This window comes from Meles meles, chromosome 2 (assembly GCF_922984935.1).
Source record: "Meles meles chromosome 2, mMelMel3.1 paternal haplotype, whole genome shotgun sequence".
Taxonomy (NCBI): Eukaryota; Metazoa; Chordata; class Mammalia; order Carnivora; family Mustelidae; genus Meles; species Meles meles.
In genome coordinates, this window is record NC_060067.1 from 36688092 (window position 1) to 36708020 (window position 19929).

Genomic DNA, 19929 nt, shown 5'->3' on the forward strand with positions numbered 1-19929 from the left:
TTTTTTTAAGATTTATTTATTTGAGAAAGAGAGAGTGGGCCTAAGAGAAGAGGGAGAGGGAGAGAATCTCAAACAGCCTCCCTGCTGAGACTGGAGCCCGATGGGGGCTTGATACCCTGACCTTGAGAGCATGACTTGAGCCAAAATTAAGAGACGAGTACTTACCTTACTGAGCCAACCAGGTATCCCCCACCCAACTTTTTTTTTTTTTAAGATTTTATTTACTTGACACAGAGAGATCACGAGTAGGCAGAGAGGCTGGCAGAGAGAGAGAGAGAGAGAGAGGGATGCAGGCTCCCTGCTGAGCAGAGAGCCCGATGCGGGACTCTATCCCAGGACCCTGAGATCTGACCTGAGCCAAAGGCAGAGGCTTAACCCACTGAGCCACCCAGGTGCCCCTCAACTTTTTAAAAATGGGTTCTACACCTAGCATGGAGCCCAATGCAGGGCTTGAACTCACAACCCTAAAATTAAGACCTGAGCTGAGATCAATGGCCAGAGGCTTAACCAACTAAGCTACCCAGGTGCCCCAGCAACTACATTTTAAATTTTATTTAATGTTAAATTTTAAGTTTACATTTTACATAGGCATGTGTAGCCAGCAGCTACCTTACTGGATAGCACAGATCTAGAAGGCTAATTTGAGATAACAATTTTCTCAGGCTAACATGAAAACACAGTGTTCTCACTACACCAGACGCCAAGTCTCAGTCCAGTCAGTGGGTATTTTTGTTGACCTCAGTGTTTACCAACTGGTCAAACCTCAAGTTGCCACTAAAGCCACGATATGGAGAAGCCACTTAACATACTGGCCACATGGAGTATAAGCTTCGAATCACACGCATAAGTAACTCTGGTCCCTCACGGAGCCGTCCCCAAGGTTGTCTGGCTAGCGTCTTTGCTCATGCTCTGTTGACCCCATTCCTTTCTCAAGGTTTCACACACCACTCTCCTTTGTGAGTTTCAAATATCTACCTCATTCCATTGAGATGGAACGTGAAGTAGTGGTTTCCAGAAACTGAAGGAAGGGGAATGAGGAGGGACTTCTAATGGGCACAGATTTCTATGGCATGGGAAGAAAATGTTCTAAAAATTAGATAGTAATGGCTGCACAACTGTGTGAATATTCCAAAGACCACTGACACTGTACACTATCAAAGAGTGAGTTCGATCATATGTGAATTATATCTCAATATATTAAGAGTATATATAATACATACAACCTATAATGTTACATGTTAATAACACTGTTATTAAAAAAATTCTACTTCTGGATAAATAGTTCCTATGGCCAGCTGGACACTTGTTCCCATCCAAAAGAAAACCTGTTGTCTTACTGCTAATACTTGTTCTTCCTCTTGACTTCACAGTGCCTAGATTTCCCCAGTAACCCAGGCTTAAAACTTCAGGGCTGTCGGAAGCTATCATTTATTGAGTGCCTATTAAGGCAGGTTCCTTGCATATATTGTCTCCTGTTAGTTAGATATTAGGATCTCCATTTTACAGATGAGGCAACGGAGGCTCAGTAAATGGCAGGTTTGAGATTTGAACCCATCTAACCTTGAAGTTGAACCATATCAGAACTGCATCTGCCGTGCCACCAGCGTCTTCTCTCACATTCAACCAGTGCCCAAATCCTAGAGGTTCTTGATTCAGAATTCATGTCTGGTCTTTTACCTCTCTCCCCATGGCCACCGCTCTAGCTCAGGTTCTCATTATGGTTCACGTTGATGATTTCAACACTGGCTTCACCTTTGCCTGTTGCTCTCCCTTTCACTTCCCTATCCCTCCCCATCCCATTCCCATATCCTCAAGGCCTTTCCACCATTGAGATGAGGCCACCAGCTTTAGCTGGCATCCAAGCACCTCTGCACTCCAATCCCACCAGCCTTCCTCCCACTGTTCCCTTCCAAAACCTTGACCGGGACTGTGACATTCCCATGGCTATTGGTTCAGTATGTTGTGTTTCAGTGAAAAAAACCACCGCCTCCATTGTTCGTTCTGGCCAACTGGATACCATTTTTCTTCCTCTGACCTGCCAGATGCTTTGTGTCTAGCTCACCTTTGTTAGAGTTGCCTGAGGGTTTTCCTAGTCTAGTACATTGTAAATGCTATGAAGACAAGGGTCTTCCTTATCTTGTTTTCGTATGTGATGTAGCACTTAACATGGTTTCTTGAACATAGCATGAAGCTCAACACATATGTGTATTATTATATTAATATTTTTGGAGACTTAAAATTAAAATGTAATTTGGATTAGTGTTTTTGTATTTCTTGGGCAAACACCCAGTAGTATGATTACTGGACTGTAGGTGTACCTCTGTGTTTATGGCAGCATTATTTACAAGAACCAAACTCCAGAAGCAGCCCAAGTGTCCCTCAGTAGATGAATGGAAAAAGATGTGAGATAGATATATATCTCTCACATATATAGATATACATATCTAATAATATAATATATAATATATATATTATGCAGCCAGAAAAAAGAATGAAATCTTGAAATCTTGGCATTTGCAATGACATGGAAGGAGCTAGAGTATAATGCTAAGTGAAATAAGTCAGAGAAAGACAATACCATATGATTTCACTTGTATGTAGAATTTAGGAAAGAAGACAGGCAAAGAAAAAAAGAGAGAGAGAGAGACAAACCAAGAAACAGACTCTTGACTATAGAGAACAAACTGATGGTCACCAGAGGGGGTGGTGGGTGGGGAGATGGAGGAAACAGGTGATGGGGATTAAAGAGGGCACTTGTGATGATCACCAGGTGTTGTACAGAATCACGGAATTATCATATTGTACACCTGAAATTAACAGAACACCGTATGTTAATTATATTGGAGTTAAAGTTCTTAAATGAAAGCAAGCAGAAAATACCTTTACCCCATTTATTCCTCAAGAGCTACCTTACAGCAAGTGGTTCCAAAAGTTCCTTATTCTCTTTCCTTTGTCCTTCATCACCCAATGAACTAAGTTAAAATGTCTCCTTTCGCTTTAGCTGCCATATAAAGTCAAGGATAGTCAAGGCAGGAGGTGATCTGCAATGAGTATGGTCAATGCCTAGCCGGAACAGGAGAGAAGGAAACAAGGCCACCGTACAGACAAGGGAGTTGCCATGGCTAATGGGAGGAAGGCAGAACTGAGTGAGGGTACTTGAGAAGCTGCCATCCATTTGGAAACTTACAAAATCTTCTTGAAAATCTCTGAGTCAGGACTGGGCTAAGACAGTTGGCAAATGGCAGCCTGCTGCCACATCTTGCCCTCCGCCTGTTATGGTAAATAAGATTTAATTGGGACACAGACACATTCATTTGTTGATATACCATCTATGGCTTCCCTAACACTGCAATGGTTGAGTTGCGAAAAGAATTTATGGCCGGACACCTGGGGGACTCAGTTGGTTAAGAGGCTGCCTTTGGCTCAGGTCATGATCCCAGGGTCCTGGGATCGAGTCCCACATTGGGCTCCCTCCTCGGCGGAAAGCCTACTTCTCCCTCTCCCACTGCCTGCAGCTCCCCTGCTTGTGTTTTCGAACACCCCCCCCTCTCTCTCTGCCAAATAAATAAAATCTTGGAGGGGGAAAAAAAAAAGACCTTATAGCCCACAAAGTCGCAAAGCCTAAAATATTTACTATCTGGCCCTTGACAAAAATGTCTGTTGACCTGTGGTCTAGGACATTGCTCCGGCGCCATGACCTAAACCTTTTTCCGTTTTATCCTATCCTCATCTGGGTCTTGAGGACGTAAGGAGAATGGGTGCGTGAATAAATGATGCTTCCGCACCACTTTTGTTCCCACCTTGTATCCATGAGTAGCTGGTTAGAGGCACTGATAGTTTGATTTCTTTGTAATTTGAAAATCCTTATTATTCATCTGGACGACTAAGGCACTCTGATCTATTTCACTTTTCTAGAAGCAGGGATGTGAGAATAAACCTAGCTATAATAAACGTTCCTGGGCAAAGAAAAAACGTTTTGGACGCTTTGTTGATTATGCTTTGCCCTAAATGTGTCTCCATGCTGTTCCTAACAGGTTCTAAAATACTTCAGGATCTATTGTGCGACTCTATGGTGTGACATACGTGTGGTGTAGGTGTGTGTAACTTACAGCTGGGGGTGTGGGGGGTGGGGGGACGGGGCATGGTTGGTTAACATCAGGGGTGCCCTGTTCAGGAATATACTTACACTCTCCAGAGGTCTTGAGTTAGCATTCAAAATCTGGCATTGGGGGTGCCTGGGTGGCTCAGTTGGTTAATGGTCTGCCTTCAGCTCAGGTCATGATTCCGGGGTCCTGGGATCGAGCCCCACATCGGGCTCCCTGCTGGGCAGAGAGCCTGCTTCTCCCTCTCCCTCTGCTGCTCTCCCTGCTTGTGCTCGCTTGCTTTCTCTCTCTCTCTCTCTCTCTCTCCATGTCAAAGGAATAAATAAAATCTTTAAAAAAAAAAAATCTGTCATCGGGGGTACCTGGGTGGCTCAGTCAGTTAAACATCTGCCTTTAGCTCCGGTCATGATCCCGAGGTCCTGGAATCGAGTCCCGCATCCCGCTCCCTGCACCTTGGGGAGCCTGATTCTCCCTCTGCCTCTCCCTCTATCTCTCATGAATAAATAAATAAAATCTTTAATAAAAAAAAATCCATTACTGGGTGTTCCCTCTAGATAGGGCTTCACTAACACCCTCTTTAGTCACTACCCCAGGCTGTGCTAATTAGCCCAAGGGAAATTAGAAACCGTTTTTCAGGGGCGCCTGGGTGGCTCAGTGGGTTAAAGCCTCTGCCTTCGGCTCAGGTCATGATCTCAGGGTCCTGGGATCGAGCCCCGCATCGGGCTCTATCGGGCTCTCTGCTCGGCAGGGAGCCTGCTTCCTCCTCTCTCTCTGCCTACTTGTGATCTCTGTCTGTCAAATAAATAAATAAAATCTTTTAAAAAAAAAAAAAAAGAAAGAAACCATTTTTCACCAGTGAAATGGGAAATGCTTTAGATAGGTGGACCGGCAAGCAATCACGCACAGGTGCGACCTCCCTTTCTGTTCCCAGGGCATAAGATTATACTGGGTTCAGCAGCTTAGTGCTCTCTGAGATAGATATTTTCTAGGTCTGCTTTGATTGTGAGAGCACCCCAAAGCCTGACTGGGTTAGCCGAGTCCTGCCCCTAGAGCAGTGCATGCCAGAGGCCCCAAAGGATGGAGGCTTCATCAAGCTTCTAAGAACAAGCTGAGGGCCCAGTTGCCTTAGGTCTGTTCACGTCAGCTGCAGAAACAGCTGTAGTAAAGTAGCTGAGCAAAAACCTCCTTTCCCTGCGACCGCCCTGCCTTCAACCATCAACAGGAAGCCATCCCAGAAACACCCCAAATCAGCTGTAAAGTGTTGAACCCATACTGTTAAAAATATTTACTGTCAACTTACACATTTCGAAGACTGTATTTTGACATCAGTTTGGATAATAAAAATGGCCACCACACTGTTCACCCTACTTTAACTGCTAATTTTTTTGTATTTTTAATCTCTGTTTACTTTGACTTGTTACAGGTCTCCGTTTTCTCTAAACCAAAACCAAACCCCCAAATCTTCTTCGTTCATTCTGGTCGACCTTCATCTCCTCTGGGTGTTATGACAGGAGAGATGTAATCTGTTTTGAAGACTGTGCCCTTGTATCCGAGGCCATTAGAAACTGTTGTGTCCTCAAAACAGCTGTTTGGGCACAGTGACCATCAGAGTGTACTCGGACTACAGCTGTGACACACGCTATTTCCTGGGACAGTCCCTACCTTAGCCTGCGTGCCCCGGAAGCGGTAAGACATAAATCTCTCCCGATCTAGGGTTTGGAACACTCATCACCGCAGCCTGTCTTGATGCTAGCGAAACTCAACCCACAGAAACAAGGAGGCTTCTTTGGGAAACTTTAAGGAGAGGAAGAGTAGTATATAAAGGAGCCTTTGTGGGCTGGGAATAAGTTAGTTTTTCATGAGTAAATTCATTCATCACCTAAAATGCTCCCAGAACTATGCGAGGCATTGGAGGAGGAACATCATGGGCTCCAAAAATAAGTTCACAACAGAAGACATGGCTACTGTCCTTCGGAAAATGAATAAATCTGTTTTCACGCTATCCCTGGTCAATGAAGATCCAGGAAACTGTTTCAAGCAAACATGCCACGGTTAAGAGAGGACACAAAACAGCACACCAAATAAGGGAGAGATGAGCTGGAATGAGACTGACCCCCTGCAAAGGAGAACCCTGAACCAGAATGAGACTGACCTTGTGCAAAGGAGAACCTTGAAAGTGGCTTTGCTAGGAATACTCAAGCATGGTGAGATAAGGGTATGTGCAAATGCCCTGCACCAGGAATGATGTCTAGATAACTGGGATGAATGTGTGGCCCCACCAGGAGGTAGTATGGAAGAATAGGAGGTTAGGGGGTTTGGGGGGGTGGGGGGAAGGGAAGTTCTCTGGGGAAGAACTAGAATGCTCTGGTCCCACCGTCTCTGTGTGGGTGCACAACTTACTACTGTTGGGCTTCCTCCCTTCCTCCTCTGTGGAGTAAGAAGGGACAAAATGCTCTGGATACTGGGTTTCCAAACCCCGAAGACTGCAGGACTGGGATTAGTCCATGATGACAGAGAAAAATGAGAACAAGATCGCAAGTGTTTCATCAGTCTAAATTTATTAAAGGACTGCCTTCATCTTGCAAGGTTAGCCTTCATGCTTTTCTTGGTATTAAAATCTTTCACTTTATGAAATAGTAGTGCTGTGGAATGATTTCTTTTTAAATAGCCTCTTTTGGCAAAGTAAGAATTTGGTAACACAGTACCCTAGCGAAAATCACTGCCCCCAATTTTAAAAAGGACTGGTCAGTGAGGACCAGGAACAAAAATTCTGGGTGAGCGGATACTTAGCTCCTAAGAGATCCCCCATCAGGAAGTCCCAGCTTGTTTCCTCCTGTCTAGCTTGCACCAGTCTCCTGTGTATTTTTCTGAACCACAGATGGATCTATTTGCTCCCCTGTTTAAAAACCGTTAGGTTTGGGACGCCTGGGTGGCTCAGTCGGTTAAGCGTCTGCCTTCAGCTCAGGTCATGATCCCGGGGTCCTGGGATGGAGTCCCGCATGGGGCTCCTTGCTCAGCAGCGAGCCTGCTTCTCCCTCTCTCTGCTGCTCCCCCTGCTTGTGCTGTCTCTCTCTCTCTGACAAACAGATAAAATCTTAAAAAAAAAAAAAAATAGGTTTAAACACCTTTGCATGACATCTGTGGCCCCGATCTCTTTATCCACCTCCTCCAACTCTTAGGACACCTTCCACTCTGGTCTCACCAGACTTTCCATTAGTGCTCACAACTTGTAACCACTCCCTACCTCGCCTTTGTCTGTCTGGTTCCCCTGTCTGGGCTACCCGGCCTTCAGCCGCCTGGCAACTTCCTACTCGTCTCTCCATGTCTAGTGTTACTCTTTACTCTAAAATTTTCCCTAATTTCCCCCCCACTCTTTTCCCAAGAATTAATTGCTTCCCGAACCTCCATGCTCTCTGTGACACTCTGCACGGCCTGCTACGGTATTTGTAAGGCAGATCTGTCTGTGTGTCATTTCCTCCTCCTCCAGGACTGTGACCAACGAGCACTGAGCTTGGGTTCTGACCCTCAGATGTTTACAGAACTGAAATACATTGTTGATTCAAGAGAGAGAATACTTGACATAAGACAGACTTATAAATAAATAGCTTCTTAGGGACCGAATCCTTGGTATTCTTGAAGGCCCCCTCTCACCCTCAAACTCCTTCTGCACTGACTCCCTGGTGTTTCAAATACCACCCTGGAAGTTTCATTCCTTTGCTCAAAGCTTACAATGTAAGGACTTAGAGTCTTTCCTGAGCTCAGGCTCTGATGGAGGAAAGGAAGGAGGGAGCAGGGGGTGAATATGGGTGAGGTTAGAAAGGGGCACTAGGAGGAAAGGAGGACAGAAAGAGGCCTCTGAGGAGAGAGGCTGTCTCCTCGGTTACCTCGGGTTGGGGTTCAAGAGACACTGATTTGAGAAGCTACCTGTTTGTACCCCTATAGTTCAGAGAACTGATGGGATGAACAGGGCACAGATATACAACCCTAAGCCCAGAGATAACGTCTTACTCCAGGAAAGAGCAGTGAAGTTCAGGCGCCTGAACAGAGACGGCTGGAAATATTCACCAGATTCCAGCTCCGAAGAGGAGAGAGTGGTTGAGCGGGTGGGGTCTGGGGGGCCTGGGTTAGGCTTGGCCCGGGGCCGTGAAGCCAGGTGGTACTAGCTTAGGTGATGGCTGGGGTGGAAATGCAAGCGCGGCTGCAGGAGGCGAGATGATGAAGTTGGGTGGGAGGTCAAGGCCAGAGCTCGGTTTTCCGAGGCCAAAGGCAAGCGTACCCCACGATGGAAGCCTTTGCCTTATGGGGACCTACTCCCTCTGTGACCCCCAGTGGCGGGGGCCCTGCAGCCTGCCTCTGACTCGGACCCGGGGACCCTGCGGAAACTTTCTCAGCTTTGCTCGGTGCCGGGACCGGATACTTGGAGAGCACGGGTCAGGCTCCGCGGAGGTTCACGTCGGCCGAGGGGGCAGACCCCGAGTGCGGGCGTGTGGGTGTGTGCATGAGCGTGGACCCATACCGACACACACTCACACACACACACTCACACGCCCGCACCCACGCAGGGCCCTCGGCCGCGCCGCCCGCGCCTCCCCGGACCTTTACCCCAAAGTCCGGTCCTCCCGGGTCCCGCGCCCGGTGCCAAGTTCCTGCCGATGGCTTCCCACTAACGCAGCTGGCACGATTCGGGGGCCAGGAAGAGGAGCGACGGCAGGGTCTCCCCACCACCCCGCTGCGGCGGTCCCCGCACTCCCCCGCCCGCCGGGGGAAGGGGATGCGGAGAGGGTGCCCGGGGCTCTTACCGCTCAGGCGGCCGAGTGCGCGCGGGAGCGCCCGCCGGGTCCCGCCCCGCCACGTCGGCAGGGCCGGCGGGGACGCGGCCGGAGGGCGGGCCGGGAGGGGGACACGGGGCGGCCGGCCGAGCTGCCCCGCCCCGCCCCGCCGCCGGCCCAGGAGGAGCCCCGCCCACGCGTGGGGCCCGCCCGGGAGCGCGAGCGCGAAGGGCTCAACCCGACACCCCCCTGGGCCGGGCGGGATCCTCTTTGGAAATCTTGGCTTTTCCAGCTCTGTACCCGCGGGGAGAGCCGGAGGGCGCCACCCCGTCCTGGAGACGGGTCTCGGGGCTCCCCGCGACCGTTTCCAGACTTTAAAGGCGCCCGGAAAATCCCGCAGGCAGTTTCCCGAGAAGGCGATCGCTCAAGTTCAGCAAGAGTTTACTATGCCCCGATGCCCCGATTGTGCGTTAAACAGCTTTCCCTTACCCTGCCGGAGGGAGTGCAATCTGATTTAAAACTAACCAACTAGGGGCACCTGGGTGGCTCAGTGGGTTAAAGCCTCTGCCTTCGGCTCGGGTCATGATCCCAGAGTCCTGGGATCGAGCCCCACATCGGGCTCTCTGCTCCGCAGGGAGCCTGCTTCTTCCTCTCTCTCTGCCTGCCTCTCTGCCTAGTTGTGATTTCTCTCTGTCAAATAAATAAAATATTAAAAAAAAAAAAAACCTAACCAACTAAACCAAACGCTTTCTAGAAGGCCAATTTGGAAATGGGGATCAAAATTGAAAAGCATTAGCTTTGGCCCAGGAATCCCACATTTTGCAAATGCGTCTTCAGAGTCAAATGTGCGAGTATGTATGTACGAGGATATTTATTGTTTATGCCTGGAAAAACCTGAACATAATTCTCTGTCCCACAATAAAAGATTGGTTAAGTAAATTATAGCAGCTTCCAACAGTCGCATATGCTGTAGCCATTAAAAATTATTAACTATCCATTCGATTTGTTGGCATGCAAAGAGGGCAGGCCATAGCCAAATTTTAAGTGGAGGCCGGGGAAGTTTACAAGAGTATGTATTGTGTAAATATTTTGTTTTATATCTATATATGATCTATATCTATATATCTATATATATCATAAGTTAGGGAAAATACAATTTTAAAGACTGATTCTTTCTAAGTTCTGCAATTTTGAGCGTTAGCAAATTTTGTTCAAAAGGTATGACAGGTGTGTTTTGGCGTACCAGGGACACAAACCCGTGCAGGTGACTTCTGAGCCTGCGTACTGACATCAAGTAACTTTGCCCCACCTGCCCTCCAGGCTGAGCTGTTTTCTTTTCTCCTTTGACCCTAAACCACACCTTTCCAATAAAAGACTGTCAAGCAAGCAACTCTAGCAAAGAGGGAAGTTCGTTGCTGGCTGCAAATTATGTCTTTTTAGGCAACTGCTGCTGCTTCCAAGCCCACCAGGTTTTATTCCAAAAACTTATTTTTTGCAACTTAAAAATTGCTTATTCATTTAAAAAATTCCGGAGTCTTTAAAACACATATAAAAGCAGAGAATAATATGACAAATACTTATTTGTGTAAGAAAAAAAGTAGAGACTATTATGACAATAAGTAGATTGAACAACTTCTTTTTTGTCATATTTATTTAAGAATCATCTTTTAAAAGAAAAAAAAAATGTTAAAGGTATGTTGGAAATCCTTTCCATTGCATTTTCTGCCTTCCATGAAGGTAACCACTGTCCCAAGTTTACTATATATCCTGCCCACCCATATTTTTATACTTTACCGAGCATACCTTCATCCATATGGTGTAGGAGAGATGTTAGGGTTCAAAGCCAATGGCCAAGAAAGAATTCTGGAGATGTCTTTGGTGCAAAAGGTGGTTTTATTAAAGCACAGTGACAGTGGGGCGCCTGGGTGGCTCAGTGGGTTAAGCTTCTGCCTTGGGCTCAGGTCATGATCTCAGAGTCCTGGGATGGTGCCCCGCATTGGGTTCTCTGCTCAGCGGGGAGCCTGCTTCCCCCTTTCTCTCTCTGCCTACTTGTGATCTCTCTCTCTCTCTCTCTGTCAAATAAATAAATAAAGCCTTAAAAAAATAGTAAAGCTCGGGGACAGGACCCATGGGCAGAAAGGGCTGCCCTGGAGTGACCCATTTTATACTTTCAAGTTGGGAAGGGGTTCGGGATAGTGTAAGCCTCTAAGGAATTTTGGAAGCACGTTTTCCAGGACCTTGAGGGGGCTAGCTCTTGTTGAGAAAAGGTCATTTATTACCGTGTAATAAAGCTTGAGTCATGAGACCTTTCAGATGTATATCAGTGGGCCATATGCTTGGGAGATGATTGCCAACATGTATCTTGGGGGGTAGAGATAAAGGAGGTTTCCAAAAGGAATTTTTATATGTTAAAGTAGACTTATAGGATCCTGGAGGGTCGGCCTAAAATTGCCGTTTGCTCTTAGCAAAGTATTAACATCGAAGCAGCTGAGTCCCTAGAGCAATGCCACTCTGCCTGTTTCAAGGACTCGTGAACAGGCTGTAAACAGTAAGCAAATTTAACAACTTTTCTTCTGCCTTTGTTTCCCACATCACGTAGATATTACATGGAATTCTTTTTTCAGTGTTTTAAAATTGTATAAATAACATCCCATACATTTGTTTACTCAACCTTATATTTTTGAGAATCACTTATGTCCATATATGTAGATCTAGTGCACTGATTTCCATGTCTCATAGGAGCCCACTATATGAGTATCCATGAATGTCCATCAATTTTTTCTATCCCCCAGTTGACGAACATGTCATGCATTTCAGGTTTCACTATTGCACAAAGTGCTGCCGTGGTCGGATCTTTGTACGCTTTCTGCCGTCTCGGGCTAGAAATGGAATAGCCGGGTCATCTTTACTAGACATCCGAAGTTGTCTGTCCTCCTGTGTGCGTCGGCTGAGATGGGGACGCTGGAGACTCCACTGAAATGGGCTTTCTGCTCCTTTTCCCACTTCTGTTCTTGCTGCGATCTGCACCTCCACCATACACGTGCCTCATGGTACAAATAAGGCATGTTCTCCCGGTCAGGGACAAGGAGTTAATGATTTCTTCAGTCTTCCAGCACCACAGATAACGTCTAAGAAAGGACTGGGTGAGAATGACCAGACAAATGGAATCCCAGACCACCGACTCTAGTCATCTCAATGACAAGACTCCCTAGCTCCCTGGGGGATAAGTGACTTAGGGAGGACATCTGGACCCTTGTCCTTGTTCCGACCAGTTCTTGGTTGCCTGAGGGGGCATATGTGTCCGCTGGTATGTGTACCAGACCACAATCCTCAGTAAAAACTCCAGACCCCAAACCAAACCAAAAAGAGACTCTCTTTCCTTGTCTGTTCTGAGGCTCGCAGATGCCTTATCTGTATCTGTACCCTCTCCCTATCCTTAATATACTCTGCTCTCACTCCCTCCTGGCTCACATTTGATTTCGACCCTGCACATAGCCCAGGACCCTCTTGGCTGGCCCTGTGGGACCACCTCTGGGTCCCTGGCCCCAACATGCCTCCATCACAACCATTCAGTAAATACAAAAAATTTTTTAAAGATTTTATTTATTTCCTTATGTAACTAATCTCTATACCCAACCTGGGCCTCATGCTCACAACACGGAGATCAAGAGTCAGCTGCTCTTCTGACAGAGGCAGCGAGGCCCCCCAATTAAACATAACTTATGTGAGTATACTATGTACCTACATCTGCTTTAGGGGCTGGGAATACGTTAAGGAGGAAAGCCAAGTCCCGCTCTCAAGGAACTTCCATTCGGTTGAAACGGAGAGACCCTCACTAGATAACATATTGGGGGTGGCATAAAGCAGGATATAGCGTCCATAGGTCTACAGAATGATGGGTGGGAGCAACGGTGGTCTGGGAAGCCCATGATAATGAAGTGGTATTTCGGTATAGACTTCAAAGAAGTAAGGGAGTGAACAAAGGTGATATGAGAGGACCATTTCAGGTGGAAAGGACAGAAAGAGCAGTGCGGGAACAACTTGGTGCACTCACAGAATGGGAAAGTGGCCATTGTGGCTGGAGCGGAGGGAGGGTGGGCCAGACTAGAAGGAATGAGGCCACAGAGTTAGTGGAGTCTAAGCGGGGAGGCAGACTAGGCAGTGCCTTGCAAACCACAGTTGGGATCTTGGCCTATGCTTTGAATGAGAGTCCTTATAGATTTTGAGTAGGAATGTGCCATGATTCTAGTGTCTGATTCTCACTGGGCTGGGAGAGGATGACGGTGGGTGGGTGGAGGGAAGAGCAGAGGTCCACACCAGTTAGGACGCCATTGGGTTATCCATGGGATAGATGACTATGGATTTGGCCACCATGGGAGTGGTGGAGAGCATAAGAGTTGTTTTGCTCATAGAGAGATATTTCAAAGAAACACCCAATAAAATTTGCTCTAGGATTGGATGTGGAGTTTGAGGAAAAGAAAAAAGTCATACATTAGTCCAAGGATTTTGAACTGGAATGATCGCAAGAATAGAAGCATCACGGGGCACCTGGGTGCACAGTCAGTCAAGTGTCCAACTCTTGGTTTAGGCTCAGGTTGCGATCTCAGGGTCGTGGGACCAAGTTCCACTTTGGGCTCCACACTGATCATGGAGTCTGCTTGAGATTCTCTCTCCTTCCTCCTCTGCCCCTCCCACTTGTGCTCTCCCCCTCTCCCTCTCTCTCTCTCTCTCTAAAAATAAATAAATAAATCCTTTTAAGAAAAAGAATAGAGGGGCGCCTGGCTGGCTCAGTGGGTTAGAGCCTCTGTCTTTGGCTCAGGTCATGATCTCAGGGTCCTGGGATCAAGCCCTGCATCAGGCTCTCTGCTCAACAGGGAGCCTGCTTTCCACCCCTCCCCCTGCTTCTCTGCCTACTTGTGATCTCTGTCAAATAAAAAAATAAAATCTTTTTTTAAAAAAAAAAAGAAGAGAAGTATCACTTATTGATATCAGGAAGGATGCAAAAGGCACAGGTTTGGGGTCTGAGGTAGTGAGGACTTGAGCATTTGATTTTCAGCAAGAAAAGTTCAGCAAATGTTTAGGAGGTGGTTGGATGTAAGAGTCCAGATTTCAGGGGAGAAGTCTGGGCTGGAGATAGTAACTGGGGAATTATCAGCAAATTGATAGTTTTGAAGACATGAACCAGCATGAGAATGCTTGAAGTTGCAGAAGAGAGGATGGTCAAGACTGAGTCTTGGCTGTGCCAAGTCAGAAAGGTAAGGAGGACCCACAAGGAGACTGGGAAAGAATGTAGTGATTTAGCACGAGGTTAGGAGGGAGGTACACGGGAGTGAGAGTGGAAGAAGGGAGTATGGTGTCCCAGAAGCCAAGTAAGAACATTTATCAAGATCTTTTAACTGTGTTAAATACTATGGAGGGTGCTGATGAACACTGAGAATTGACCCTTGGATTTGGCAATGTGGAGGTCATGGGTGACCTTAAGAATGATTTCTCTGGGGGCATCTGGGTGGCTCAGTGGGTTAAGCCTCTGCCTTCGGCTCAGGTCATGATCTCAGGGTCCTGGGATCGAGCCCCGCATCGGGCTCTCTGCTCGGCAGGGAGCTTGCTCCCCCCCCCAACCTAGTTGTGATCTCTCTCTCTTTCTCTCTCTCTCTGTCAAATAAAGAAATAAAATCTTAAAAAAAAAAAGAATGATTTCTCTGGAGTGATGGAGAAAGAAACCTTATTGGAGTGGGTTTGAGAGAATGGAAGGAGATTATTTAGAGACAGTAAGTAGCATGACTTTTTCAAGGAGTTCTGGTATAAAGAGGAACAAAGACGAGGAGATTGGGAGTTCTTGTCACATTATATGCTAATTAGAACCAAACAGCGCAAACAAATGATGATATAGTAGAGGAAAGATCATTGCTGGGGTGAAAGAGTGATTTTCTTGAGTAGACAAGCAGGAATGGAATTCAGTGCTCAATGGGGAGGAGCTGGCTCTTGGCAGAGTTCATTCAGGAGAGCAGAGTGAAGTGCAGGCAGACGGGCAAGTAGGCAGTAGAATTTTGCAGGGAGGGTGGGGAAACGCTCTTCTGGTTCCATTTAGTTTCTGCATGAAAAATGAAGCATTATCAGCTGAGAGACAGGAAGGAGAGACATGTTGGAAGCGTAAGGGAGGGAAGGAGGTATAAGATAGAGCTAATGGACTAGGGAAGGGGAGTAGAAAGGGTAGTAAGATTGCTGTGCCCTCTGGAGGTTGGAACTCAGTCATGAATTTCAAGTAAAACAAGTCAGCCTGGATGTGTGTTTTCTCCAGTTGCAACCAGCGGCTCAGGCTCGGTATAACCAGTCCAGGACTTAACCTGGGAATAGAGGAGACAGGAGGAAGGGAGTTGAGGGTGGATGCAGAGGGATGATTAAAAGGATGGATCATGACCTTTCAGTGCAGTGCAGTGGGGTTGAGAAGTCGTTGGCAGCAGAGGGGAAAAGTTGGAGGTGGTAGCTGGAGAGTGGGATGCTGGTGATTGAGATTATAGAAAGTGTAGAGTCATTGGTAATGATATCTAGGGTATCATGAGGGAATGCATGGCTGAGGTAGGTTGCAGAATAAGATCTGTTAGAGGAGAGAAGATGCAAAAACTAAAAAGCAGGGGAATGACAGAATCTCTACGTGGTTAGTGAAATCACTGGAATTATGGCGGGGTGGTGTTGCACTGCGACGGTGAGCGGTGCTGAAATGCTCAGTGAACGAGGGAACGATGAGCCTCTGTGGATGGCTGCACCCAGGAGGGGTAGGTTTCAAGGGCTGGGGGGAGGAACAGTGATCTGGAAGTAGCAGTGAGGGTCCGGACGCCCACATCTACTCCAGGCCTTGAGGTGTGAGGGGTGCAGTTGACAACAATTTGGACCACTAGAGGGCGATGCGTTCAGAATGGTGTTTAGATCTCAGGGTGCCCTGGTCCTTTGGATCTAGACTACCTTAAGAGCTTTTATTAAAATTAAAATTAAAATTAAAATTAAATTATATTTAATTCAGAGCTTTTAAAAAAGATTTTTATTTATTTATTTGACAGACAGAGATCACAAGTAGGCAGAGAGGCAGGCAGAGAGAGAGGGGGAAGCAGGTTCCTCGCTGAGCAGAGAGCCTGATTCGGGACTGGATCCCAGGACCTGAGATCATTTCTTGAGCTGAAGGCAGAGGCTTTAACCCACTGAGCCACCCAGGCACCCCAAATTCAGAGCTTTTAAAATAATATGGATATCTGGTACCATCCCAGACCATTTAAATTAGAATCTCTGAACATGTGTGAGAATTCCTGTTTCCTCTCATTCTGACCAACATTTGGTATTATAAGCTATTTTCATTTTTGTCCATCCCAGGTGTGTACGATGGTGTCTCCTGGTTGTCTTAATTTGTATTTTCTCATATTCTAATGAGGATGCACTCCTTATATGTTTGATCTATTTACTTCCCTGTTGTCCATCTGTTTATATCCTCCACACATTCCCCCCACCACCACCTCCATTGGGTTTGTTAGTCATTTTCCTACTGGCTTGTAAGAACTCGTTGTGTTTTAGATTTTAATCCTTTTGTGGTTATATGTGTTGCAAATATCTTTGCCCCTGAATATGGTTTGACTTTTTTTTTTATTCAACAGATTTGGATTTTGATAGCAATATTTAAGTTACCAATTTTATTTCTAGTGGTTTGTATATTTTATGATATAATTTTCATATAGCTTGTTTTGAAGCTGTCGGTAGACACAAGTATTTGTTGATGGATTTTTCAGGGAAAGAAAAAGGCAGTTTTTTGAAAAGTAAAAATCATCAAAATAATGTTTTGCGGGGAGCCTGGGTGGCTCAGGGGGTTAAAGCCTCTGCCTTCCGCTCAGGTCATGGTCTCAGGGTCCTGGGATCGAGCCCCGCATCGGGCTCTCTGCTCAGCGGGGAGTCTGCCTCCTCCTCTCTCTCTGCCTGCCTCTCTGCCTACTTGTGATCTCTACCTGTCAAATAAATACAAATCTTTAAAAATAAAAAAATAAATAAAAATAATGTTTTGCCCTGTCTGTATTGGGAAAGTATATTTGTCACTCTTAGGCTGTTATTTTACCTATCCCACTAGGACACTCTTTTAAAGAGATTTTATTATTTATTTTATTATTTATTTGAGAGATTGAGAGCAGGGGGAGAAGGAGGGAGAGGGACAAGCAGGCTCTGTGCTGAACATAGACCCCAACTCAGGGTTTGATCCCACTACTCTGAAGTCATGACTGGAGCCTAAATCAAGAGTCAGACCCTTAACTGACTGAGCCACCCAGGTGCCCTGCCACTGTTTTATTTTTAAAATAAAGCCAATGCATGTACCTAGTAAAAAAATTCAAAAAAGGACAAAAAAGAGCACAAGATAGGGAATAAAAATCTCTTTCTCCTTTGCCGTGTCTTCTCAAAGGTAACAGTTTCTTCAGATTTTTTGCATTTACCAGAAAAAAAAAATTATGCACCTACCAGCATATGTATGTGGAGACCGGTAACAGTTTGCTGTGGCTGTCATAACAAATCCCCACAAACTGCATGCCTTAGAACAACAGAGAGATTCACTCCGTCCCAGTTCCGGAGACCCGAAGTCCAAAATCAAGGTGATGCAAGGCTGTTGGCTTCCGACGGTCCTAGGCATTCCTTGGCTTGTGGCTGCAAAGCTCCAGCCTCAGACCACCTGCTCCTCTTTCTCTCTGTCTCTCCTCCGCGAGTCGTGTAAGGCCACGTGGTATCTTCCGAGGCACCTGGTGTGATGCAGAAACACACAGACCCTGGGGCGGGATTTCACCTGGGTTCAGACCCGGGCCTCCGTGCGCACAACCTGGGACAGTTGCCGGATGGCGCCTGCCCTAGTGTAAGTGGGGATAGAGATAGGATTTATCTCACAGCACCTTTATGAGGGTAAAGTGAGTTAGTATTTGTAAAGCACTCAGAACCGTGCCTGGCCAGAAGATAACCTAAGTAAACATCCGACAGACCAGATTTTATGTAAACGATATCACGTTCTCCGTACTCTTCCGCTCTTGCTTTTCTACACTTACTAGTACGTCCTGAAGTCTTTCCACCTTAACATGTACAAATGTACGGCTTGTATAGAATTCCAAACCTCCTTACTAAAATAACTTCTGTGTCAAGCACAATTCCAGCCATTTTATATTCATTATCTACCCCCTCCCCCCCGAAAATCCCAAATATTCCCACTTGGGATCAATGAATGGAGACTCTGTGAAGTTAAGCGAGTTGCCCAACACGTCCTTGGTTTTGTGAGTTCAGCCCAGTCTGTTCCACTGCGACCCTGTGTTCTGTACAAGCTGACTTCTGTGCGTTCATCATCTCCTTAAAGACATTTCTCCGAATTCTAACAGCCTCAGCAGGAATAGTCTCCTTGTTCCCCAAATCCAGCATTGTGAAATGTCCTTACGAACGTTTGTTAAATCATCCAGCGATGTGAGGAGATCTCCAGTGATGGGTTTACGTGCGCGTGCGCATGTCATGTATGTAAACATGGATGTGTGTTTTCTTAAAGACTTCAGTCCAGTGTTGCTTGAAATTCCCTTAAACTCCCAGCTGGCCCCTCTCTCCTCTGCCTGTTTCACAAAGCTAGTTTCCCGGTGTCCCAGATATCTTGTGGCTCCCTAATTCTTTCTTTTGGGGACCCATCAGAGACCCAGCCTCTCTTTGTGGTTTCTCCCCGGGCCTGAGAAGACTTCCCGTTATGGTTGATGAGTAAGAACGAATGGTAAGAAGCTAGCCTTTCCCTTCCTCCCCAAAGCAGAAGTGATTCTTACCCAAATGTCTCACTTTGTTATGGGTCAAATCACAGGGTCTTAACTTGTTTTTCGTAAGATGAAGTAATGCTGGACAGTGGGATGGATTATAGAATAATTATTTAACTCATACGTTCAGTTCTTTTTTTTTAAGATTTTATTTATTTATTTGACAGAAATCACAAGTAGACAGAGAGGCAGCCAGGGAGAGAGGGGGAAGCAGGCTCCCTGCTGAGCAGAGAGCCCGGCGTAGGGCTCGATCCCAGGACCCTGAGACCATGGCCGGAGCTGAAGGCAGAGGCTTAACCCACTGAGCCACCCAGGCGCCCCTGTTCAGTTCTTTTTGATTAAGTGGAACGCCTTGGGAGTCGGATATCCTTGCTGCTCAAAGTGTCTGGTTACTTCTTTTTGTAGCAACCTTTGTTGATTGTTCTAAAATCATTCCAAATGGCCTTTCGAAAATTGATTTTTATTTAGTCCTGCAGCATCTCAGTGTCATTTATTATCCTAGAATTAAGAATTAATGCATCTGGGGGGCCTGGGTGGCTCAGTGGGTTAAAGCCTCTGCCTTCGGGCTCAGGTCATGATCCCAGGGTCCTGGGATCAAGCCCTGCATTGGGCTCTCTGCTCAGCAGGGAGCCTGCTTCCTCCTCTCTCTCTGCCTGCCTCTCTGCCTACTTGTGATCTCCCTCTGTCAAATAAATAAATAAAATATTAAAAAAAAGAATTAATGCATCTATTGGCCCTTCCTAGCTACGTACTTTGGGTAAATTCTGCAGCCTTTAAGGCTTAGTTTCCTCATCTACAAAATAGGCACAATCATATCGACCCCGAGGATCGTTATTGCCATCAAATGTGACAATGGCATAGAAAGCCAATAACACAGTGAGTAGCACATAATGAAAGCCCAAAAAATGTGATTAATAGTAGAAAAAAAAAAGAATTAATGCATCTAATAATACCAAATGTTGGTCAGAGTGTGGGGAAACAGGATGAAACGTCCCCCCAGGTGTGGCTATGTACATATATATCAACTACTACACTTTCCGTGAAAGTTTTTTTTTTTTTTTCAACACACAAATCTTGGACCCAAGCTTCTTTTACTTTAAAGTACCTCACCTAGCTGAAGCAATGCTCCAAAATCGCTTGAGAAGGGTGGTTGCAATTATTTTGGAAGTGTTATCTGGGCTGATCCCTGGAAACACACCACATTGAGTAGCTCCACTCTTGTGACTGTTCAGCACGGCAGCTGCAAACTCTGAGATAAATCTT

The 19929-nt window shown here is 46.2% G+C and overlaps 1 protein-coding gene across 2 annotated transcripts in view; it reads right to left on the bottom strand.

Annotated features, from left to right (window-relative positions):
• FAM114A1 (family with sequence similarity 114 member A1) overlaps positions 1-8984 on the bottom strand; it is a 77381-nt gene extending 68397 nt beyond the window's left edge. Inside the window, exon 1 of one of the 2 annotated variants that reach the window (XM_045997554.1) lies at positions 8903-8984. The gene's annotated coding sequence lies outside the window, so the exon portion shown is untranslated. The remainder of the gene's footprint in view (positions 1-8902) is intronic. The other variant, XM_045997555.1, reaches the window with a different exon arrangement.
• Positions 8985-19929: the final 10945 nt, after the last annotated feature.